Genomic DNA, 20,136 nt, shown 5'->3' with positions numbered 1-20,136 from the left:
TCGGACTTTAAGCCGTTAAGCACATCCTCCCGCCTTGGCCTTCCAAGCGGTTTGGGATTGCACACTCAAGTACAAGTCAGGAGCCGCAGCGATCGATGGGATGTCTTTCCAGTACATGTCCTGGGAAATCAATGCTATGGCTTGCTGTGGCTTCTATATTTATTGAAGTGTGCAACCCTAACCCACTTGAAAAGGCCAACTGGAAAGGAATTACTATTGGCTTCAGCGAGGACCAGGGTGACAGGTTCACAGCCCGACCCCGGGGAATGTGATTTTGGACACACTTGGATCACCAAGATCCTAAAAGAAGCCTTGGCCCCAGGTCTAGGGATCCCAGACTAGATGTCTGTCCCCATCAACGGAGTTCAGTAGGCCTGCGCATCAGCAGCATATCCTGGCACCGATCTTCCTTGTCGAATGGAGTGACTAAAGAAACTCAGTGGACCTACTTCCAGTGTGTGTGTGTGTGTGTGTGTGTTAGAAATGTTAGATAAACTGAGGAGGACTTTTGCAGCAGTAGCTGCATTTTCCTCCCTTTCGGCATCAGAAAGTGGAGGCCACCTGAATCCCATTTCTGTTCCGCATTTCTTAAAGCATTTTAAAAACGTTTCTACAGATTAGCTCTCGCATCAGACCTTGGGAGTGCAGTGCACACTCCTCCACTAGTCTAGAACCCTTTCACAGAACGAGAGAAGAGATGATGCTCAGGCCCAGAGATTTGCTTAAGCACACCCAGAGTCTATGCGTGAAGAAGCCGTTCAGTTTTCTGCCTGTGATGCTCTTCTTTGTCCCTTATCTTTATTTGTTGTTCAGTCGCTAGCCCCTTCGCCACAACAAGGCAGTGATTCATGAAGGGCCTTATCTTTATACCCTTGCACAAACCTGGTTATAAGAATTCGGAGAAAGCAGTGGTGCGCTTGGCAGTCTGGGCAACAATCCTTGAGAGGGATCTTCGTAGCATGGGGAAGTTGCTCCTAGGCAAACTTAATTCCAGTGAAGACCCATTTGCTCTTGCGCAGACTTGGCCAGGAGCTAATGAATTCAAGTCAAAATATACTCCGATCATGCAGGATTGAATGGAGGAAGGAACGAGAGAAGACTTGAAGAGGGCTTTGGGTTGGATCCAGATTTACGATGCAATCTTATGCATGTTCCGACAGAAAGAAGTCCTACACCTCCCAGTATTCCCAGCCAGGTCACAGCTGGCTGGGGCATGCTGGGAGTTGTAGGACTTTTTTCTGTCTAAACATGCATAAGATTGCACCCTTAGTCACACTTAGAGCAGACCTACTCAGATCAATGGGACTTAGGTCAGTGGGTATGACTAAGTCTGGAGCCAACTCCTTGTGTTAATCATCATTTTTATATGCACGTGCTTTTTGGTTTTTGTTTGCCACTGCAAAAAGTTTTGGAAGCTTCATTTTCCTGATGCTCTGAAGGCCTCACAGGGAGTGGGAATAAACAGCCTTGTTTATCCACAGGTTAATCCTGTGCGCGTTCTCAGAGCACATGAAGCCATTGTCCCTGCTTATTCCCATTCTTACAGATGGAGACCTCCGAGTCTGGGCGCGAGTGGTCCAAGCTGATCCCCCCTCAGTGAGTCCAGGAATAACACTGCTCTTTAAACCTACCAGTGATTCCTTCAAGCGCCAAACCAACTTGTCTCTCCATTCTGATTCTCACCGAAGACTACAACGCCATAACAGAAGGGGGGGGTGTGTGGCGAGGGAGGGGGAAGGAGATGCTGAGAAGATATTGATCCAAACAAAGCCATGTACCCGGCTAACTGTACCTCTTCAGACTGCAGGTGACGCTCGACAATCTCGTCTGAATGGTCCTCCATACAACAAGGATTCCCCGTATATAGGGGGCGGAGAGCTGTCGGGGAGCTTTCTTTCTGGCAAGCCAATGGAGTAACATTTATTTGTTTGTTTATGAATGGGATGGAGATTATTCAAAGATGTCTCCCGCCCCCCCCCCCCAGGCACATGTGTTCCGCCTGAAGTGGCACAGCCCAGACCCAGGTTGACCACCTCCGTGAGAGTTAGGAGTTGGTGGCGCTTTTCTGAGCTGCCTTTGGGGAAGGGGAGAGAGGGAGGGGGAGAGGAGGGGCTGCCGCTGGTCCCAGACAGTGACCTGGAGTTGAGTGGAAGCAGGCTTTTTCCATCATCAACCCTCTGCCTAGCTTATACCACCCACGGAGCCCAAGTGTCAGTTTACCGCCCTGAGCCGGACTCCTTTTCCCTAAGCTCCGCCAGTAATTAGACAAAGCAAAGCGAAATTAACTGAACAGGCGTCGACAGCTTCCTCCAGATCACCGCCGCTCCGTCCCTGGGAAGAGGGCCCGAAAATGGCTTGATTGTACCTGAAAATCAGCTAAGAAAACACGACTAAGCTCGACAATGTTTACGACACAATTTAAGCCACAGAAAGGTTGTGTGTGTGTGTGTGTGTGTGCGCGCGCGCGTGCGTGTGTGCTGGTGGGGGGTGGGGGGGACTAGACGGGATCACCGCCCTGTCACTCGGGATTGTTTACCTTGCAGCCTGGGGGTGGGGAGGGGGCACCTTCGTTCCCACAGCCCATGGGGCCCAAGACGTGGCTGAATGTCTTCGGAGAATTTCTAAACCCCACCAAATCTCAAACATTTTCCGTTCCAACAACATTTCACTTCCCCAAGCCTGATCCGTGAGTGACATCTCAGTTCCTTCCTCCTTCCTCGGGTGACCTTTTGCTTCAACGGATCGTTTCCTTGGCAAAGGGCATCTTAAATCCCCGAAAAGGTTCAAGAGAAGGGAGGCATTTGCCCTGAAATTGCTCCAAACTGCTAACAAGCCTTTTCAGACAGTTGCTTTTAAGCGATAATGGGGGTGGAGGTGGAAGGGGCCGTTCCAATTAGTGTTCAGCTCAGTTTAAAGAAAAACAAAAAACCCTAAACAAAATCAGAATATACTTATCATTGTCTGATATCTTCTGCAACTAGAACTTGTAATTTAAATGAGCCCATAGTCTTTTCCTGGTTAATCTCGCCTCCATCTCCATCCCACCCCTCTTTTGTCTTCCCTGTGTCAAAATTTAGATCAGCATTCCCCAATCTGGCATCCTCCAGAAGCCTTGGATCACAATCCCATCTGGGCTTCAGAATGGCTGCTTTAGAGTGTAAGATCCTCCGGGCAGGGCCCTGTTCTCTGTCAAGCGTCATACCTATTGGTGGCGCTATATTCCTCCCTTCGTCAAGTACCCACGACAAGGACTGCTTCTCATTCTGAGACTGGGAAAGTTAACCTTTGGCCACAAGTGGGTGGGATAGATGACCTCTGATGCACCTTTGCAGCCCTAGGGTCACAGTTCCAGGATCGCTCATTTGTCAGCTGGAGATGACTTTTGCTTGGGTCCCTATCACAGAGCTGAGTCAAACAAAACAAAACACAGGGCGTCCTTATAACTATTAAAGGTAAAGGTGTCCCCAACCAGTCGTGTCCGACTCTAGGGTGTGGTGCTCATCCCCGTTTCTAAGCCGAAGAGCCAGCGCTGTCCAAAGACGCTTCTGTGGTCATGCGGCCGGCGTGACTGAGCACCGAGGTGCACGGAACGCTGTTACCTTCCCCGCCGAGGCGGTGCCTATTTATCTACTTGCAATTTCTTGCTTTCGAACTGCTAGGTTGGCAGGAGCTGGGACTGAAGACGGGAGCTCACTCCGTCACGCGGCACTCTGGTCTCGAACTAGTAGAGTATTATTTTCTAGATCAACCAGGGGATGTATATATACATATAAATATGGCGGGGCTCGATCCTAACCGCGTTGAGAATAATTCGAATTTCGGTGGAAGGAAAGAGATTTGAGAGCAGATAAGGAGGTTGCATCAGGCACTCCCATCACAAAGACATTCGTTTGGGTCACAAAGCCCCATTGCTTTCAATCCAATTATGTTCCAAGGAGTACGTGAATAATCATTTCCTGTAAGCTGTCGGTGTGTTTTTAGAACTATCCGGCCTCTACATAGTTTTTAAACTATCTTTTTATATTCCTGGTGGTTGAAGAATAACAGAAGAGGGACTTATTCTTTTAACGCGCCTTAGTTATGAAGTGGCCATACTAACAGGCGTTACAGTGACGGGGGAAGGGGGTACGAAGGTCTTGACGGGTTATTCCGAATTAGTTTAATCCGGAGTAAAAGGGGGCAGTCTCATCTTCTGAATACTTCCTCGCTTTCTAACCAGAGCAACTTGACTCACAGCCCAGTCCTATGCCTATTTACTGGGAAGTAAGCCCCACTGAGTTCAACGGGGCTCAGCGGCGAAGTAGCCAAGTGAGCCTGTTGCAGCAAAAACAACGAAGGCTCACAACGCAACCCTATGCATGACTATTCAGAAGTGGGGTATGTTAAATTCAGTGGGTCTTATTCCGAGGGAAGTGTGTATAGGATTGCAGCCTTATTGTGGACTCATAATGAAATAAGCCCGGTGGAACTGAGCGGCTCTTCTTATTCTTGAGAAAATGCGTTAAGGATCGAGGCGTCAGAGAAGCCACTCCCAGCGAGTTCGACAGAACTTCTGGCCAAGTCGCGATTAGGTTTTAGGACTGAAAAGCCTTCCTCAACGCTCAGCAGACTTACTTGGAAGCAGTGGTGCAGCGAGGTTCCGCATGGGAGGGGGCGAGGGAGAGAAATGACCACCCGGCAGCAGTGGCGGCCGGTGGGGCAGAAGGCAGGTATTCTACTGAGATTGTCGGAGGAGGGCAAGAGAAGATCATGCGTGGCAAGGGCAGCTGCATCCTGCAAGTCATGCATTGGAGCAAATGTACCTGGTTGTGTGTGTGGGGGATTTTCTCTGCCACAAGTGGGGGGGGGGAGGCAGAGGGTCGCTGCCCCATTCATCCCAGATATAGAGCCACCTCTGTCCAGCAGGTGATGAGAGTGTCAGGGCAGCAGAGGCAAATTCCATTTGTTCCTGTAGTCATGATGGTGTCATGATGGAAGTGAGTTTAAACTGCACATGCTCAGAGTATCTATCTAACTATCTGGATTGGCAAACGGTTTTCTTGCTGTTGGAAGGTATTAGGAATGTAGAAGCTGTTGTAAAGCATGGAATGCAAATGGGGCTCGGTGGGGTGGGGGAGAGAAAAGCTAGTAGTGTGTGCTTCACATCTGAAGTAATACCCACGGCCATCTAAAGGGGGCCCCCATAAGACCATCAAGTAGCGGGTCTAAAGTTACAGAGCTGCACCATTGCCCGGAAGCAAACACCGCTGAAATCAGTGGGGCTTACTTCTCAGTAAGCTTGGTGGATAAAAAAGGGCTGCGCGCATGGCAGACATCCGACCTGTCTCCACCGAACTGGGCAACGCTCCCTTATTTACGAGCCCTTTCTGAACGGGTTACGATGGGAACATGCACGATTGCAGCTTGCGCAGCTGTCCCAGGGTTGATCAGGGAGCGCAGCCGGCCGGGCGCGGCCCTGCGCCCCCCTCTCGTTATTCGTGGGGAGAGGTGTTCAGTCCGACGAACCTGAATCAGCCTCAGAGGCGATCCGGCGCTCTCTGTCTCCCACCATCCCTCCTGGACTTGCCACTACAGCCAAACGCGAGAGAAGCTTCCCCCCAGGAATTGGTCGTTGGGCGCTTGCCGGCGAGGCTGATATCGCGTTCCTGAGCTTCTGATGAAGCCGGAGTCCGGGCGGTGTTTGCTTGGGTTGCGTGCGTGTATCACGCTCGAGCTCGAGCCCGCCTCTGGGAACGCCGAAATGGTTTGTTTGATGACCAGAACGGACGGAAATGAAACTCGGGGCTGATTTGGTTACTCAGATATTGTTGTTCTGAATAACCACAGTCTTCGTTCTAGGAAATCACTTCACTATTACGGGTTTCAGTTTCTTGCCCAGGACATCCTCCCCCTCCGCATCTGGGATTGCATCAGTAAAAAATGGGACACTAATCCAGTGGTGAAAAAAGGAGAGTCAAATAGGAACAGTGGGCATTTGGTTCTTTCTTTCTTTCTTTCTTTCTTTCTTTCTTTCGATTTCTAGATGAGTTTTAGGGCATTTTTTAAAATGGACTAGATCAGTGAAAATATTATATCCCAGCCTCCCCCAACTCTGGTGCCCTCCTGATGCTTTGGATTTCAGCTCCCATCAGCCTCAGCCAGCATGGCCAATGGTCAGGAATGCTGGGAGTTGTTGTAGACCCCCCCAAAATCGGGGGGGGGGACCAGGTTGGGGAAGGCTGCTCTACAATATCAATAGGGAGGCATTTATTCCTCCTGTCAGCTTCTAGATTCCTCCTCCGCTATCCCCTCATCTCACCCCCATTTAACAAGTTTTTCACTAAAATAAATATTTCTGGGTTTTTGCTTCTTGCAGAGCAATCCTATCTATGTCTGCTCAAAACTGAGCCCCATTGAATTCAATGGATTTACTCCCAGGTAAATCTGCATAGGTTTGCTACCTAAGATGAAATGTTTTTTCCTTAGAAAAGGTTTAGGAAATTCTGCTGCCATTGCTTTAGGAGCGATTATCAAACTACTCATTTTAGAGCAGTCCCATTGACTTTAAGGAGCCTACCTCTGAGTAACTAGTTTGGCGGATTGCAATGCATCGACCAGAATCTTTCTTTCTTATCATTCTCTTCCCCCGCTCCCTTGTGCCTCCGTTTCCCTCCAGATACGTTTCTTTCTCTCTCCCAACCGCTCTCTTCTTCAGATCCCGCAGAAAGGAAGCGTTTTTTCAATTAGATCTGAGACTGAAACTGTAAACAAATCCCCTTAAGGGGATTTCATGTAAAAGAAATACGTTTCTCTCTTCCCTTTCTCCTCAACTGTCAGCTTCAGGACATACACAGTTTAGATCTGCAGAGGCTCAGGCAGAAGGCTGTCTGGTTTCGTTTGGTGTAAGAATGTGTAAGCTCCGTGGTTTCACAGAACCCTTCTTCAGGCAGAATAGAAGCGTAGCAGAATCAAGCTTATAATATACACACACACCCGCCCCTCGCACACACCCATATATTCTAGAGAGTGGGCCAGGTTACAAATGACTGGGGAAAAAATTGCATTTCTGACATACTGGATGCCTGTTTTACATAGTGCTATCAGGGTATATATGCCGCTTTACGTAGTAACATAGGAGAAGGAATGCCCCAAGGAGGTTACAATCTCAATGTAGGCAGGAGGCGAGGAAGAGAGACTCAAGGGAGGAATGGGGGGCAATGCTGCTTCAAGCCATGCGACTTCACTTCGGGTGTGAATGAGGCTCAAGGGCCGCACAGGAGCACCTCAGCTTTCCTCCCCGCAAGGTGGGGATAATCTTGATTTGCTGGACTCGGTTTTGGTGATTGCCACATAACAATGTGATGTGAAGCGCCTTGAGGACGCAGGAAAAGCGCTCTATAAATACTCTTAGGAGCTGGAGCTGATGAATCCACAAGCGTTTTCTGCCCATCCTTTGAAACGTCCGAGGGCGAGAAGGCGGACATACTCCGCACAGGGCAGCTGGTCCGATGGAAGGCGGTGGGACTGGATGGGTGGAGGGTTAGAAGGGGAACTCCACGTCTTGCTCCCGCTGTCGCCTCTCACTGCCGCCGCCAAGCCTCTCGACTCCGTTGTCTTCGGACCTTCTGCGTCTCCCTCGCCCTGTTTATTTGGATAGCTTTTCCGTTTTGCAAAGACGCCTGTCCCAGGGCCGCAGCTTTTTATAGCCGGCGAGTCTCTTCCGGCGCGCACTGCAGATTGCCAGGAGACCTCGTGTCGGTTGGTCTCAGAAAAACATTCGATGATCCGCTCTTCGTCCTCCTTAACGAGCCCGGGGAGTTCATCCTGCAGGGATGTTACTTGTGCATCCCGGTTCCAATGTGGATCGGCTCCCATCCCAAGCTAGAGAACTCACAAATCCCGTGAGTGTGTTTCAGGGAGCCGTTTCGCATGTCGTTCGGATTGAGACCCCCCCCCCCCCAGTATGCATTAATAAGCACTTCTTTAATTCATGGTACAGAAACGGCCTTGGTCGCCTTGGTGGATGATATGAGGAGGGCTCTGGATAGGGGTGAATGCTCCTTCCTTGTTCTCCTCGACCTCTCAGCGGCTTTTGATACCGTTGACCACGGTATCCTCCTGGACCGCCTGGAGGGGTTGGGCATTGGAAACACTGTATTGCGGTGGTTCCAGTCCTTCCTCTCTGGCAGGTACCAGAGGGTAGCACTGGGAGAGGAGGTTTCGGACCCGTGGCCACTTACTTGTGGGGTGCCACAGGGTTCCATCCTCTCCCCGATGCTATTTAACATCTATGTGAAGCCACTGGGGGCTATCATCAGGAGGTTTGGGGTGCAGTGTCATCAATATGCGGATGACACTCAGTTCTACCTCTCATTCAAATCTTCACCAAGGTTGGCCGTAGAATCCCTGTCCAAATGTCTGGAGACGGTGAGTGGCTGGATGGGGAGGAATAAGCTGAAGCTCAACCCTGACAAGACCGAGGTACTTTTGGTGGGAGACAAGAGGAAGCTGGGGGATGTTGACCTGGTGTTGAATGGGGTACAGCTACCCTTGAAAGACCAGGTCCGCAGCCTGGGGGTCATTTTGGACTCCCAGCTGTCCATGGAGGCTCAGGTGTCAGCTGTGAGCCGGACAGCGCTGTATCAACTCCATCTGATACGGCGGCTGCGCCCCTACCTTCCCGACCATCTGCTCCCATCGGTAGTACATGCCCTGGTCTCCTCTCGTTTAGACTACTGTAATGCGCTCTACGTGGGGTTACCCTTGAAGACGGTTCGGAAACTGCAGCTGGTACAGAACGCGGCGGCTCGCCTGATTAAAGGCAGCCGCCGACGAGATCACATCACTCCAGTGCTGAAGGAGTTGCACTGGTTACCAGTTGTTTTCCGGGCCAAATTCAAGGTGTTGGTTTTGACCTTTAAAACCCTATATGGTTCCGGCCCAGCCTATCTTAAGGAGCGCCTCCAGCAACACCAGACAGGCCGCTTAACAAGATCAGCCTCGGATGGCCTTCTCTCTGTCCCATCAGCCAGGACAGCTAGACTGGTGGGGACGAGGGAGAGGGCCTTCTCTGTGGTGGCCCCCACTCTGTGGAACTCCCTCCCTAGGGAACTCCGTCATGCCCCCTCTTTAATGAGCTTCCGTTGTGCATTAAAAACGTGGTTGTTCAGGCAGGCATTTGGGGTGGGTTAGGGTATTTTTTTAAAAAAAATTTATGGTAAAATTTTACTGTTTTAAATTGTTTATGGTGGGTTGTACATCGCCCAGAGTGGCTGGGTGACCAGTCAGATGGGCGATTAATAAATTTAATAAATAAATAAATAAATAAATAATTCTAAGGCTGGTGATTTTACTAGGGGAGAAAGGGGGTAAATATAAGTAATTGTAAATAATCATTAGATTCCTTCCCCAAACGGGCGCTTTCCAGATGGGTTGGACTACAACCTCCATCATTCCCAGCCAACATGACCATGCGGGCTGGGGATGATGGGGTTGAAATCAACACATCTGGAGGGCACCAGGTTGAGGAAGGCTGATTTAGATCCTAACCTGCAGCACTTAGTCTCCTCGATTTCCAGGATATAATGGAATCCGAAGAGAGAGAGAGATGTAATACAGAAGGTGGAGAACATGTGAGGGTGCTTCAACAGGACATTCTTGAGGGCCAGACACAAGAGGGAACCGTGAAGCTGGGAGACGTACAACAAATGGGCAGAGACTGCTAGGAGCAGTTTTCAAGATGGACGTCAATCCAAGAGACTGTGTGCTAGAAGTTCAAGATGTAAGAAGTGACTTTTCTTCAGTCCATCAGGTTGCACTGTGCTGGGTAGGGAATTGGGTTGAGTGTCTGTAGCCCATTTAAACTGAAGATTTACACACCGAAGTCCTAAGCAAAATGAAGTCTTGTGGGTGGTTTCAATCAGCCCTGGCTTCATCCCACATTCCACCACACATCCGCACCTGATGTGTGGTTACCCCCTTTCCCAAATGGCAGGATGATGATACAGATCAGGGTCAAGCTAGGCTGCAGGTGTGGGAGAGCTGCCTTGTTGGGCCCTTCCCCCCCCCCCATTCCTTTTAAGGATCTGGGTGTAGCCGTTAAGCTGATATGTAGTTGATACAAGCTATACATGCTCCAGAGTGCCCTCCCCATCACCCAGTTCAGTGGGAGTTACTCCCTAGTAAGTGTATATCAGATTGTAATCTTAGTCCCAAATCTGTGGATTGGATCCAGATATAGTCAGAGTAGACAATGGGACTTAAGTTAGTATGACTAAGTTTGGATCTACACCAAGATGTTGAAGCAGTAAATGGATTGCATTCTCTTAAATCTGGGTGATTTGGTTGCTCAAAGAACCAGTCTTAAGCCCTTCACTCAGAAGGAAGCCTCTGGCCTCTGCTTTCCATGGGATTTATCTCCCTTGTTTGGTGAGATTCTGAGGATTCTTTCTTGAAGTAAATCCCATAAGAAATGTATTTAGGTTTGCAGGGTCCAGGCCTCAAGTTAAGGGAGGTAGTCATGGAACTGTCCTTGGTGTGTGTGCCAAGACCAGTCTCTTGATTTCTCTCAAAAAAGAGACTCTCTCCATCCCTGATATTACTCCTCAAGAAAAAGCACCAAATGCCCAAAGGGCATTTTGACACTTGTGAATGAGCTTTTCAACCACCCTCATATTTGAATACCTTGGATGCTTCTGGGTGGGAGAGGGGGATCTGGAGCCCTCCAGATATTGTTGGTCCCCAACTCTCATCAGCCCCAATCAGCAGGGCCAAAGGTCAGGGATGGCGGCAGTTATAGTCCAAAAACAACCCAGGTTCCCTACCCCTGGGCTAAGACCTAGTTCTCCCTGTGGTAAACTGTGTCAAGGCTGTACCACTCCAGGTGGGGGCTGTTCACATGACTGAAGGCTTCTCCCTATGAATAATAACCATTTAATAATAATAATAATAATAATAATAATAATAATAATACCAACAATAAATCCTTCCACACAGAAAACACACATATCAGTGGGAAGGATATTTAGTTCTTAGTTTTGGAATGTTTAATTCAGCCTTCCCCTGACATGGTGCCCTCCAGATGTGTTGGACTACAGATCCCATAATCTCCAGCCAGCATGGTCACCATGTTAGGGGAAAAGTAGTTTGATCATAGAATAGAATCATAGAATAGTAGGGTTGGAAGGGCCCTACAAGGCCATCGAGTCCATCCCCCTGCTCAATGCAGGAATCCAAGTCAGAGCATCCCTGACAGATGGCTATCCAGCCTTGTCTTGAACGCCTCCAGTGTGGGAGAGTCCACCACCTCCCTAGGTCATTGGTTCCATTGTCGTATTGCTCTAACAGTCAGGAAGTTTTTCCTGATGTTCAGCCAGAATCTGGCTTCCTGTAACTTGAGCCCATTATTCCTTGTCCTGCACCCTGGGATGATCAAGAAGAGATCCTGGCCTTCCTCTCTGTGACAACCTTTCAAGCACTTGAAGAGTGCTATCATATCTCCCCTCAGTCTTCTCTTCTCAAGGATAACATGCCTAGTTCTTTCAGTCTCTCTTCATAGGGCTTTGTTTCCAGTCCCCTGATCATCTTTGTTGCCGTCCTCTGAACCCTCTCCAGTTTGTCTGCATCCTTCTTCAAGTGTGGTGCCCAGAACTGGACACAGTACTCCAGATGAGGCCTAACCAGTGCTGAGTAGAGGGGAACTAGTACTTCCTGGGATTTGGAAGTGATGCTTCTATTAATGCAGCCCAAAAGAGCATTTGCCTTTTTTGCAGCTACATCACATTGTTGGCTCATATTCTGCTTGTGATTGACAACAATTCCAAGATCCTTCTGGCTTGTAGTGTTGTTGAGCCACGTATCCCCCATCTTGTACCTGTACATTTGGTTTCTTTTTCCTAGGTGCAGAACTTGGCATTTATCCCTATTAAATGTCATTCTGTTGTTTTCTGCCCAGCGCTCCAGTCTATCCAGATCACTTTGAATTTTGTTTCTGTCTTCCAAAGTTTTAGCTATACCGCCCAAAGTTGTGTCATCTGCAAATTTGATCAGCATTCCCTGCACCTCCTCCTCCAAGTCATTAATAAACATGTTGAAGAGCACTGGGCCCAGGACTGAGCCCTGCGGTACCCCGCTCATTACCTCTCCCCAGTTTGAGAAGGTCCCATTGGTAAGCACTCTTTGAGTCCGATTCTGTAGCCAACTGTGGATCCACCGGATTGTTGTTTCATCTAGCCCACTTTGAGCTAGTTTGCTTATCAGGATATCATGGGGCACTTTGTCGAAAGCTTTGCTGAAGTCGAGGTATATGATGTCTACAGCATTCCCATGGTCCACAAGGGAGGTTACTTGATCAAAAAATGAGATCAGATTCATCTGGCAGGACTTGTTTTTGACAAATCCATGTTGACTTTGAGTAATCACTGCATTGTTTTCAAGGTGCTTCCAGATGGATTGCTTTATCATCTGCTCCAGAATTTTCCCATGGATTGATGTCAGACTGATTGGTCTGTAGTTCCCAAGTTCCTCCTTTTTACCCTTTTTGAAGATAGGGACAACATTAGCCCTCCTCCAATCATCTGGCACTTCCCCCGTCCTCCATGATTTCTCAAAGACAGCGGTTCTGAGAGTTCTTCTGCCAGTTCCTTTATGACTCTAGGATGCAGTTCATCTGGCCCTGGAGATTTGAACTCTTTTGAAGTAATTGGGTGTTCCTTGACCATATGCCTATTGATCTCAAGCTGCAATCCTGCCCCTTCAGCCTGTACTTTACCTTTGCCAGGGGGGTCATAGACTCTCTTTTGGGAGAAGACTGAGCCAAAGTAGGAATTGAGCACCTCTGCCTTTTCTTTGTCATCTGTTATCATTTTGCCATCCTTATTTAATAGCTGAACAACCATTTCTTTCCTCTGCCTTTTGCTATGCACATAGCTGAAGAAAGACTTTTTGTTGCTTTTAGCATCCCTCGCTAACCTCAGCTCATTCTCAGCTTTAGAATTAGAATTATTCTCAGCTTTAGAATTTTTGCATTATTACTACATCATGCTTCCTTAAAACATTGGCTATTTGCTTTTCAAAAGTTTCATCCTTGTCTTCTCCTTGATTGGGTGGCCAGTAGTAGACTCCGACCACCAGGTTCCTTTTATTCTTTGCTCCATTTATTTTGATCCAGATGCTCTCAATGGGGCCACCAAGCTCATCCTCCTGTATCCAATCTGATGTATGAAACTGATTTTTTAAAAAATGAAACTAAGCACTTTTAGATGCAATCCTATACTCCTATTTCCTGGGAGTAAACTCAATTGATTTGTGAGTAAACAAATCAATTAATCCATTTAGGGTGCAATCCTATGCAAGTTTAGATGGAAAAAGGCCTACAACTCAGGTGGCTGGGGCATGCTGGGAGTTGTAGGCCTTTTTTCCATCTAAACGTGCATAGGACTGCATGTTTAGATGGAACAAAGCAATTGTTAACTGGGCAGCATTTTTTTTAAAAAAATACAAGTACTTAAAATGCATCTAGTAAGTAAGCAGCATCTTAAAAGATGCATTCCTCTTTCTTTCTTACACAGAAGGGAATGCCTCTTCTGAAACAATGCCTGCTATGCACCTTCTAAAAACAAAGTAAGGCTGCAGTCCTATACACATTTTAATTGGAGTAGGCCCTATTGAAGTCAGTGGGGCTTTGGAAAAGACATGCATAAGATTGCACTTAGGACCTGTTGTTCTTATCCACATGCACATTTATGCACTTTTCATAAACCAATTGATCAATCAAATCCCATTGGATTAATCTACTAACTCAGCAAGCAACAGTACTTCTATTTTTTTATGTGGAGGCAATTTTTTTGGGTGGTATTCACTATATGAGTCCCCACCTACCATTTGAAGTGGTACAGTGGAGGTTGGTGGCTTTGATGTCAGTGGGCTGTGGTGCTCCTTTATAGTTCTGACTGGTTCTGACTGAAACCTGGACTGGAGTCACTGCCCCACTGACATCAGAACCACCAGCCTCCACTGGGTATAGACAACCCACAGGTGAGAATTAGGCCTAAGTTAGGTGTGTGAGGATGGCATAGTGAAGGGGTCTTCCAGATGTTGTTGGACTCCAGCACCCATTGGTCACAGCCAGCAGAGACAATGGTCAGGGATGATGGGAGTTAGAGTCCAAAATCTTCTAGAAGGCCACAGATCCTCCACCCCTGTCATTGTAGGTGATCTCCTGTTAAGTATACATGAGGATGAATGAGCGAGAGCATGATCAGGGAATCCTGCTCTGTCTTTGAGGACTTTTTATCCTTTCTCACTCTGTGGGCTGGTTCACATCTAAACCTGCACCCCTTGATTTCTCTTTACTTGAATATTACTGACTGGGAGCTGAATGTAGAACTGAAGCCATTGAAATGACTTGTGTTTAAAAAGCAATAGGAACAATCCCTCTGTGGTCAAAAATCACAGGAAGCCCTGCTGTCCATGGGGTGGGGAAGGGTGGGGGGTGGAATCCAAAAACAGTACTTCATACTTTTTTGATTAGGGCCAGCTAAAATGTGAACAAATATTCAATTCCCCAGAACTGTTCATCTGGCCAGATGGTCAGTCTAAACTAAACACATACAGAAACAAAAAAATAGTGGGGGGAAGGGGAGAGAAAAAGATATTTCAGGATGTGATGGATGGGCTTTTAAGTTTGCAGTTTGTAACAGTCTTATGAGCACATGAGGTATTATGCAGACTTAGGGTGCAATCCAAATGCCTGTTAAGACAGAAAAAAAAAAAATCCTACAACTCCCAGCATGGCTGGCTGGGGAATATTGGGAGTCAGAGAACTTTTTTTCTGTCTAAACATAGGTTTACGCCCTTAAAGAGGCTAAATGGAATGAGGTGCAACACAGATCTCAAGTAGTTTCATCCAGCAGGGCCATGGGGACAGAGATATGTGGGTATTCTTTGAAAATATAAAAGCCCACAGAAATTGGGACCTGCCTATAGCGTTGCATTTGTGATGGGCCATTCACACATGCACATCATTACTTGATGTTGAAGTCATCAGGGGACGACTATGAGAATGTGAATTAGCCCCAGGATCTCTGACAATCACAGCGAAACCTTTGGCCATTTCCTTGTCCTGTTGCCAATCAGGTTGGTTCACAGTTGACTAAGAGTGGGATTTTTTAAGCCGTTCAACGCCTGCGTGAAGCGGGGATTACAATCGGCGTTTGCGAGTGAGGAATCTGGCCTGGGCAGCAACCCCGGAGTAATTCAGAGCAAAGCATCTGGAGCGGGATCTTCTGAATGCCCTTTTCCACACCTTTTGACAGCATATCAATCTGCCTCCCGCAACCCAGCCCCCCGCCCCGACGTGTTGGACTACAAACCCCATCATCTCCGGCCAGCAGGGTGGCTGGGGGAGATGGGCATTGTAGTACAACTCATCTGGAGGAGACTAGGTTAGGGAAGGCTGCATGATTTGGTATGTGGAAGGTGCTGCAGCTATCCCGGATTGGAGAGGGGGGCAGCGGAAATGGTGTGGTTTTGTCTTCGGGGCATCGGCTTCTTTATCTAAACGAGTGGGCGAAGTCCATCAACTTTCGCTCTCCCGCCCCGTCTGGCTGCGGTGGCTCTCTTTCCCAGGCCGTCTCCCCTCCAGCCTGCTGAGAAGGTGTCTCTCAGCTTTCAGTTAGTTCGCCCTCAGGCAACCTTGCAGGCCGACGCTAGCTGCGCTGCTCTTCCCGTCCTTCCCCTACATTGTTTTCAGACGGGGTGAACCCCCAACAGCCCTTTCCGCTTCGAGGAACGGGAGAGGCAGCTGTGCTGGCGAAACAGGCAGCTTCGGAAGCCGCTTAGGAGACCGAGAAGGGACGAAAGCTAGAAAGGCAGGGCAGGGAGAAGAAAGGCGGATCAACTGCAGTTCCTCCAGAGCAAGCGCAAGGACAGCCTGGGGAAGAGGCGACCTCTTGCTCTCGTTCACACGTGCAGGCACAGCACTCGGATTTCGTCAGCCCATTACTCAGTTCACACAGCTCCATTGAAAAAGGCTGCGTCTGACAAGAAAGTTCTGTCCGGGGTGTTAGAACGGGGACGGCTTATTTCACACATGCAAGTTGTCACTTGGTGGGGCTTGGACGTGTGCGTGAGCCACCACCGACTAAGCACCCCAGAAAGAGCGCGGGCGCGCTTTTACATTTTCCTCGGAGGCTAGACTCCCGAAGTGGAAGCGGTCCACGCGACCGTCAGCTAGCCCTAACTAAGTCGCGGCCTGCTGAGACACCCGAGGACGGAAGCGTGTGTCTGAAATCAGCCCACGTTGAGGTCAAGAGAACTTGCTTCCAAGCGGCAGGTTTACTCAGCTCAAACCCAAATATTTCGATTAAGAAGTTGTGTGGAGGGTGGGTTTAGGGGTTATCACGTTGGACGATTCTACTACGGATAAGCAGAGGAATATTTACAACCCAGCCCTATGGTTATTAACTCGGAAGTAGCTTTCTTAAAAGGAGGCAGCCTTAATTTCTTCGGGATAAAAAAATAAACCCGGGAGCCCTTCATCAAGCCACACAAAACGGGTGTTGGCGTTAGCCCTTCTAGAGGCTCAGCTTTCCTGGAAGAAAGCCGACCGACGCTACTCCCCCCCCCGCGCCCCCCAATGGTCGACGGCGAGCAATTCTGCCTCGCAAAGGCCCGGCAGGGCCTCTGCAGACTGCGGACCTTCGAGCTTGGGCCAGGCCGCCTCATCCCGCAGAGCTGACTCCGGACTGCCCTCCGCCACCACCCCTTCTCGGATGTCCGTGGGAATCTTCGTTCGCGGGGTTCGGGGCTTTGGCGCCCTCCGTCTCTTCCTGTCGTCACTTCGCTTTCTCCGCTTGAAGTGCCTGCCAAGGCAAAGCCTGACACTCGGAAGCCCCAGCCCAGACGGAGCGGGGCTGCGGCTCGGCCCGAAAGAAGCACCCAGGCCCGCCCCTCTTCCTGACCACGCCGCGATCGGATCCTGGCGACGCTCGCTTGGGTGGAGGTCATCCGGCCCTCTCTTGCTTTTAATGGGAAACTAGCGGATGCTTGCGAATTCAAGAGGCTCCGCCTCGGTTTTGGTCCATTACCAAACCCTCCTGCAGTACCGTAAAAGATTTCTTGTGGCATCCATGTCCGTGGAGTAGCGCCCCATGCCTCACCGGTAGTCCGTGAAAGGTCACGCCGCACGGTCAGGCTGCATGCAACACTACAGCCACGTCCCTCGGAGTTAACTTTCTTTTGAGGAGACATGGGCAGGATTGCGCTGGCAAACGTGTAAGGCAGCCTTCCCTACCCCGAAGCCCTACAGATGTTTTGGACTACAAACCCCATCACCCCTGACCATTGACCACCGTGGCTGAGGCTGATGGGAGTTGTAGTCCAACACCCTTAGGGCGCAACAGAACTCTTTGCCCAGTGGTCACTTACTTTCGAGTAACTCAAGGTGGATTAAGGCTGCTGCAATCCCACATACACTTACCTGGGCGTAAATGCCATCGATTAGAGGTGTATAGCTCTGCACTTGCAAGACTGCAATCCTGAGTACATTTACTCGAGAAGAAAGAAATGGCAGTGAACTCAATGGGATTTACTTCCAAGTCGTCATGCACAGAATTAGATTATAAGTGTACTTTGGATAAGACCCCACACGTGGCAAAATAGCAGCAACGCCCAAGATACAACCGGTTCATGTCTCCTCTGAAGTAAACCCCAAAGATCTCAATGGGTTTTACTTGCGGTTAAATCTGCAGAGGGTTCAGCCTTATTCAGAAGTTACAGCTCAAATTGACAGCCCGACCCGGTCCATGTCTTCAGTAGGACTTACTCGCACTTAAGCGTGGACTAGAAGAATTGTGAGCATTGAGGTTGGATGCCTCGACTTACCTAAAGTTGGGAAGGTGGGGGCGGGGCGGAAATGGGGAATCGCGCCGAACAATTGAGAATTTTCGCCAGTGGGCCCAATCCACCGGGAAAATCTGCTACGTAAGCTCACTCGGAGTGCATGAGAGCTGAGCAAGGTGGATCTTGCGTGTTGTGGGCTCAACTTAGCCAAACTTAAAAACCCAGGTGCCAGATCCTAAAAAGATTTATTTGGGATACATCCCTTTTAGTTCAGCTGGACTTCATGTAGCTATTGCAGGCTTACTGTACAATCTTATACATGTCTATCCAGAAGAACGCCCCATTGAGTTCAATGGGAGACAGGAGTTACTCCCAGGTAAGTATGCATAGAACTGCAGCCTTTATCTCTAAGCGTGTGTATAACTACCATTTAAATGTTCTATATGTATCTACTCAGGAGTGTAGGTACCATTGAATTCAATGAGGCTTGAAGTGAGTATAGGATTGTGAGTATAGGATTGCAGACCACTTCTGTCTTAGAGCAAGTCTTAGAGGTTTGTCTTTATTACAACTCAGTCCTGTTGCAATAGGCCTGTTATAAGAATAAGGCCCCGGAATAAGGCCCCATAGCTTTTAAGCAAATGTATCTCAGACTGTTTTTAATATAGCTTATTCTGTCACGTTTTATTTACACAGGCAAAGGATGCCCAGACAAAAGATTTCTCCCCCCACAACCTCAGAGCAGTTTTTATATTTTTGGAAGGGTTATGTTTCCTTGACAAGGGCAGTTTTATATCCTGATGGCAGCGGGGGTCTATTTTGATGCTCCGGAAAGTTCATATAGGACTATGCAGATTGCAAACTTGAAAAGGGTGTTGGGAAGGAGCTGTGGGAGAGGCAAGGGACCCTTCTAAATGACTCGATTTGGTCAAAAAAGTAGATCTCACATAACACAGGCTGCCTATCACTGGGAATATTTTCACTACTTTTAGTAGAGTGCATAGACATGATCATACTATTAACCCCTACACACACACATACACACACCCCTTAAAATTATTAAGGGTGCAATTCTGTGCATGTTTAGAGAGGAAAAGAAGTCCTACATCCAACACACTGGGAGATGTTGGACTCTTTTTGCTCTAAACATGCACAGGATTGCACCCTTAATCCGGAATAACCACCAGTATCACAGTTCAAATCGATATTCATTAATCCAAAATGACTTACTGTGGTTCCCTGTCCACAATTATTAACTTAGTTTAACCAAACGTTTCCAACCCTAACATTTACAATGTATACAGAGAAATCTTTCCTTTGGCCCCTCACAAGCAATTTTGCTGGTAATGATAAAGGGGTGACTGAAGTGTGTTTAAGAGCAGCTGATCTAATTTAAGTAGCTTGGAGTAAACTCCCTGAAATACCATCATAAACAAAGGCCTAGGAAAAGTTCACGGGGTTGCTTCTCCATGTTCATGCCAGGATCCAGAGGAATTCTACTGGAAGGTGAAATTGACAACAGTGTAGAATGCACCAGCTCGGCTGTTGTCGGGAGCTGCCCCTTTTCAGCATGCAACTCCTTTGCTGAGGGAACTGCACTGGCTGCCCATTTGCTCCCAGGCCAGGTTTAAAGTTTTGGGACTAGTGTACAAAGCCCTAAACAACTTGAGACCGGGATACCTGAGGGAGCACCTACTCCATTACCAACCTGCCTGGTCACTGAGGTCATCAAAGGGCTCGCTCCTGGTGGTTCCTCACAGACCTATGACTGGATTGGAGTCCAGCTGGAGAAGAGCCTTCTGTGTGGTGACCCATTTTCTATGGCACTCCCTGACTCTGGAGGTCCAATAAATATTGCACATGCTGAGCTCTCATGTCCAATTGAATTAAAAGCCACCCCCAAAATCCACAGGCGATGATAAGCCTAACATCTTTGCTCCGAATGGACTGTCTTATAATAAGAGTGGAGTAACTTGACAAAGGCTGCAATATATACCACCTTACATGGGAATAAGTCCCATTTAAATCAGTGGGATTTACTTCTGAATAGATATGCACTTCATCACAATGTAGAGGTGTTTCACACTAGGTGTTACTGCCCCTTTGAACTGGAGATGCCAGGAATTGAACCTAGGACCTTCTGTGTGAAAAGCATATGCTCTGCCACTGAGCTACAGTGCCTCCTTAAGGAAGGAGACATAAGGAAGACATTTCTCTGCCTCAGACCCCTTGCTGGATTCAGGGCAGCTTTCAGTGTCCCTCTTTGTTTGTGGCTGATGTTTCACACATGCAAGTCAGGTGCTTATAGCAGCCTGG

The sequence above is a fragment of the Heloderma suspectum genome, chromosome 4 (assembly GCF_057233095.1).
Source record: "Heloderma suspectum isolate Gila_16-S chromosome 4, 16-S_ref, whole genome shotgun sequence".
Taxonomy (NCBI): Eukaryota; Metazoa; Chordata; class Lepidosauria; order Squamata; family Helodermatidae; genus Heloderma; species Heloderma suspectum.
This window is presented reverse-complemented; position numbering follows the sequence as displayed.